Source organism: Canis lupus, unplaced genomic scaffold (assembly GCF_011100685.1).
Source record: "Canis lupus familiaris isolate Mischka breed German Shepherd unplaced genomic scaffold, alternate assembly UU_Cfam_GSD_1.0 chrUn_S934H1100, whole genome shotgun sequence".
NCBI classification, from domain to species: Eukaryota; Metazoa; Chordata; class Mammalia; order Carnivora; family Canidae; genus Canis; species Canis lupus.
The window spans coordinates 25,441-31,689 of record NW_023331900.1 but is presented as its reverse complement, the minus strand read 5'-3'; the positions used below and the strand labels follow the sequence as shown (position 1 = coordinate 31,689).

The 6,249-nt window shown below is 42.2% G+C and overlaps 1 pseudogene; it reads right to left on the bottom strand.

Moving 5' to 3' along the window:
- Positions 1–3,039: 3,039 nt before the first annotated feature.
- LOC119879499 lies at positions 3,040–6,233 on the bottom strand (annotated as a pseudogene).
- Positions 6,234–6,249: the final 16 nt, after the last annotated feature.

The window sequence follows — 6,249 nt, the reverse complement described above, 5'->3', positions numbered from 1 at the left end:
ACTGTGTTGTCTTTACTTCAAAATAATTAATAAACTTCCTTTGTACTTAAGAGTCATTAGGCACACACACACACACACACAAGAGTCATTAGGCACCATGACAACCCACTGGTTAGTTCTCAACATTTTGCAATTCAGATCACTAGTCAGCTTTCTTCCTGGTCTTCAGACCTGCTTCAATACAACAGGGAAGTATAAAACAACTTTCATCATGAAAAATCCCTAGGAGTTCAGGATTGTTGCACTCTAATGGATACATGGAAGCAAATGTGTATTTCTAGAAATCAATGAATTTATGACTATAAATATACAGCACCTGTAAATTGAAGAGCTTCTTCCTCAAAAATATAGCCAATAAAAAAGACAGTGCATACATACAAAAAAGCCTTAAATAATAAGGGAGGAAAATAAGTAGAACATGTTAAAAAGCTGGCCAAATGAGAGAGGCATCCTGCCTCTCAGGATGGTTTCCTTATCTTTTACTGCATTTTATAAATGTCATAAAATAATGATGATTTTTTTATTGGAGTTCAGTTTGCCAACATATAGCATAACACCCAGCACTCATCCCATCAAGTGTCCCCCTCAATGTTCGTCACCCAGTCACCCCACACCCCCACCCTACCTCCTTTTCTTCCACCCCTTGTTCATTTTCCAGAGTGAGGAGTCTGTCATGTTCTGTCTCCCTTTCTGATATTTCCCACTCATTTTTTCTCCTTTCCCCTTTATTCCTTTTCACTATTTTTATATGCCCCAAAAGAATGAGACATTATAATGTTTGCCCTTCTCCGATTGACTTACTTCACTGAGCGTATACCCTCCAGTTCCAAATGATGACTATTTTACAGGAGAAAAAAACACTTTTTTCTTTAAATTAAGAGGTATCACACTGGGAGAATCCTTTCAAGTGACTGGGAAAAAAATACGGTCACACATACAGTTTGCGAACAGCAGACATATACAATGCCTGTTGTCAACTTTCTCCATCATTACCCCATGACAAAACTCTTTTAAAAGTACAAGGGGAGGCTACAGAAGGAGTTGCTTCCACCTGTATTCCTGTTTGCAGTTTCTCTTCCTCATGTTTGTCAAGACAGAAAGAAGCATTTTTTTCTTTCTTGCTTTTAAGTCTTTAGTTTAAAAAAAAAAAGGCAAACCTATAGGATTTTCAATTTTGGTGACAGTCATGGAAATCTGGAGACTCATGAGTTCTACGACTAGGGTTTCTGAACTGAATTAAGAATTCAAGGATTACAGTTAAAGTCTCAGAGCAAAAGATATGAGGGCTGAGTATTTTTCAACGAAAGCCCAAAGAGAAAAACAGAGCTGACGACAGAGAAGAGCTGTGACATAAACCACAGATGATGTCGGAATTGTGATTTCTGTTAATCTTGCCATGTATGCATGATGTATGTACAGATACACACACATAGATCTCCGACAGTTCTTGTTCCTCACGGTTATGCTCAAGGTTTGGTGGGGGGGGGAACCATCATTCTTGTCTTGGGATATTTGCTTACCTTTTGCTATGAATGGACATAGAAAATTAGTATAAAGATAATTTACAATTTCAATTATAAAAGAAAATATCAGCTTTTTAGTCCATAAAATCCAGACACCTACTGATACAGCATCCTAGGAGAATCATCACTAGAAAAGTCCCATGGGACACACGGAAAAACTGCACGTTAACTACTTCCAAAGACAAAATTATTTTCACACTTTCTAGAGGTATTCAATATTTAATGTTGATGCTGATGGAAAGGTCTTAAGTACTACAAACACTCAGACATTGTAGAAAGGATGTAGTACTGCCACGTCTACCATCAATTCTATCTAAATAAGTGCTATTTATGGTGTTAGTTATTACTGTATATAAAAGTATTGAAGACCAAGATTCTTTGGACATATTCTTACAGTTTTCCCCAAATGTGTAAGATGGCAATAGGACTTTTTTGAGCATTTATTTTTTTCCCTCCTGATTCACTAGCACCTCTCAAAAATAAGCTCTAGAGAATCATGAAGTCCATTCAATAATTTCCTACTAAACACCCTAAATTACATATAAGACCACCATGATGATATAGATCTACTCAGATTGTCAAGGAATTATTTAACTTAGATTATGAGCAGCTACATTTACCAGTGCTTCCAGTCTGGGACCTCATTTCTAAGTGTGTGAGTTGGTTCTCCTGTTTCCATAATAACCAATTTAACAATCAGCTTGGCAGTCAACTACTTTAGAGGTAGTTTCATTAATGTTAGCCCTCTTCTCATTTATACATGAATCGACTGATACTGTGGGACTACTTATTTTTCTAATATACTTGTAAAAGGGCTCTGAATTCAAAGTAACAAACCTTCTGGAAGAATTAGCTCAGGCTCTTTTGTTTAAACTCAATCTTTTCCTTGTAGAACCTCAATGTATATTTTAGAATTTTCTTCCAATACTTTAGGACTCACTTAAAGTTCTAGTCCTAATATGACAATCTCCTTTTGTTGCTGCAAGGACCTAGAAATGCAACAAAGTTATGAGCTAGAAGTTTTTCAGTTTTTGAATGTCAGTAAAAACCAAAAAGAAAAGGAAACAATTAAGAAATTCAAGAAATTAAATTGGAATACAAAGTGGTCTTCATTTCACAGGACTCCCTCTATCGTTAATCCTCACGAGAATGAAGGAAGCTACTCCCTTACTGTATAATGAAAATCGTGATTTTTGTAATGCTTTTTCCAAATCAAAAAGCTCTCAAAACTAGTTCTTTCTCTCTCCTCTTTCCTGGTTTTGGGTAAAAGACTATTCTTAGTAGATGATCTGGTACATAATGAGCACTGCTGGTTGGCTGCACACACACGTACAACAACATGAACCCAACAAGTAGACAAACATCACTCTCCTTTCATGGCATTTGTCGTTTCTAATGGCTGAGTAATATTCCATTGTATCATAGACCACAGATTCTTGTTGTTGTTGTTGTTGTTTTCTCAACTTTATTGAGGTGGTGGGGGGAGTCAGGGAAGGAAGAGGTGTGGACTTGAAGGTTTTGTTTTTTTAATGCAAAATAATTTATTTTGTGTTTGATACCAGATGAGACGATAAGGGTGATGGTGCTCATGCCCATACGCCGGCTCCAGGTGAAGTGCTCTAGGCTTCGGGCTCACTCTGCTACCTAAGAAGGTCTTTCTCAGCTTTAGCTCTACACAATGCTTGTGACTCAGCGCCTTGCAGGTTTGGGCATTATGGAAACTTTCACAGACTTGCTGAAGGGGATGGTGCCCTCGATGCTGGTTTCCACCTGGGGTGACACTTCGCCACCGTCAATCCAGGGGGATTTGGGAATGCGGGAATTGGAGTTGTAGGCCAGCAGCAGCCTCACATCCACCTGGCATGGTTCTGTCCAGGCAGTATGGGAGGGGTACACCTGAGTGATAAGCCGGTGGCGCCCTGGGCCAGGATTCTGCAAGTCTGCCGGCTTAGGATGAATCATCTGAGCCTGGCCATCTGGATAGAAGACCTGGACCTTCACAGCACTCTGAGGGTCCTGGACATTTTCCAGGGTCACATCGACATGCAGGGCCACAACCAATCCAGATGTAAACTGCAAGGGGTTGTCTGACTCACCTGCTGGCTCAATGATGCTGGCTGAAGTGTGTGGATCTGCTCTGGAAGGGGGAGGTGCAAGAAGGTACTCTGCCTCAGCATGGTCCGTAGAATTTTGACCACTTCCACAGGTTTGGATGTCATGAGTCGGGGCATAAGGTCAAGAAGTTTGTCCACAAAGCTGTCCTTTAGGTGGGGCAAATCCGCAATAAAACACCTCTGAAAAAAGTCCACTTCCTGTAAAAAGTTTTGACACATCCCAAATAAGGGGTCAACTCCTCGAGTAGTCCGTGCTGTTACTATAAGTTGCAAGGCTTTGGCCTGCAGCCTCAGGTGATGTATAATCACCACCTGTTTATTCTCCACACCACTGTACATGAACTCCATTTGGTAGGTCTCTTCCATGATCTGTTTTGCTGCTGTGGAGGCCAAGTCACTCTGCTTCAAATATAAAGGGGCAGCCACATTCCAGAGCTTTTCTTGCAAGGCCTTGAGGAGAAGAAGCTGACACCAAAGATAGGTAGCCGAGAACTCCTGGCAGCGACTCCTGCTAGTTCAGACTGAAGTTCTCCACGTTTTTGAAGATCCTGGATGGTGAACTCCAGCAGCTTCTGGGTTCCCTGAGGGTTCCGGTGCTCTGAAGACTGTACACCCTTTCAGAGCTCTGCTGCAGGAACTGATGGGACGGGTCCTCATGGGGCGCAATACCGGGAGAAATGGCCGATGACACTAGTTTTCTACCTGGTAACCTTAAGGCAGGAACAAGATGAGAAAGACTGTCTCAGAGGTAGGCATAATGCCTGAAGGTATGATCTGAGAACAGTGCTGGCATTGTTGAACAGGTTTTAGCAGCATTAAAAATAAGAACCAAAACTGCAATGTAAGCTGGTTCATCCATGTCTGGTTCAGCTGTGTCAAAAAATGGATGGGTGCTCAGGAGCTCTGGCACCAAGGGAAGCACCAGGGTTGGATGCCGACTTCCCAGAAACTTCAAGCACTTCCATATAGAGTCCCTATCAGTAGGGTACTTGGTTAAATTTTTCAGCAGCTCCGCCAGTGCAAGATGAATCCCTTCTTTAGTCGAAACATTAGTACAGCATAAAAGTTCATGAAGAGCCTCTCGAATATCTCTGGATGAATCCTCTAACACAGCCAGGACAGTGTCAAGCTGATCCTCTCGGAGAGTGATATTATTAGAAATTTTTCTCATGCTGTGTATGGGCTGCAGATGTACTTCCTCAATTTCATCATTAAACATGTCAACCAGGAAATCAGGGCGGCACTTCTCCGCAAAAGAAGGTGAAGATTGGGCCAGCACGCAGAGAGCCTCCACAGCAGCAATGAGGACCTCATACATCTCATCTTCCAATCCCTGAACAAAGGCTCCACAAGCTCCTGACTCAATCAAGTTCACAGCTCCTGTATCTATTTCTTCTTTGGGAGCATCACCTCCTCACTTTCTGCCACTGGAAAACTCTCCTGACCTGTAAAGTTCCTTGGCATGTTCATGTGCAGTGCATTTTCTCCTGAGATCGGACATGAGCTTCTTGTCGAGTGTTTGCTCCAGGAAATGAGAACTGACTTGTTCCATTGAGCCCAACAGCTTTGCAGCCTGAACTCGAACCACCCAGGAGCCATCATTGACCATGGGGCAAATTTTTCCAAATGCATCACCAACTAAGCGAATTTCTTCATTAGAAGAAGGAATGGGGACAACGCTTTCAGGATAGAGCTGACTGACAACCCAGATAAGTTGGACTGCAGCACTGCGCCCTTGTTCATAGTCATCAGACAACAATTTACAGGCCTGATTATAAATTGCTTGGTGTAATTTCAGTCCTCTCTCATGAAGCTGCAACATGGCTTTTATAGCTGCTGTTCTGACACGTGGGTCTTGGTCACTGAAGTAATCCCCTATCATCTTCTGGACATCTCTGACAGCTAGGCCTTCTCCATCTTTTGTGACACTTTTCTCCAAAGAGCCAAGATTGCCAAGTAATTGCAGGCACTTATTTCTTACACCATGAGACGTATCTGTGAGGTGCTTGCAGGCTACATCAACTAATCCCATCTGGATAGCTTGATTCTCTGGGAGTCTGGTGCCAGTTGCAAGCAAGCTGTCCAACAGTTGAGCAAGGACTTGATGAGACTTTTCATTCTGCAGGATGTTAATGGCATCATCCATAATGCAGTCTGGTGAAAATCCTGCAGTCTTTGATAATAAACCCAACAATGATGCAATTTTCAGTCTCACAGATGGATCATTCTCCATAATAATGTTCCAAGAGAATCCTAACTACTCCTTCCACACTTTCTGCTTCAACAGGCTTTCTGGCAAACTGGAGTAGATACTGCAAAGCATCCGCTGGGAAGGGAGCTTTACACAGATCTACGTGGAGTGCTGCAGATTTACTTGGTTTTGTCAATCGCAGTTTCTTGGTTGCAATTTCCTCCTGTTGTTGCTGGACCTCCTTAGTGAATTCGTCGTACACTCGTTTCTTTAGGTGAGCCGCCATGACTTCCCGCCAGACCACAGCTTCTTGATCCATCATCTTTCGATGGACACCGAGGTTCCTTCCACAGTTTGGCTATTGTGGACATTGCTGCTATAAACATTGGGGTGCAGCTGTCCCGGGTATTATGCTGAGTGA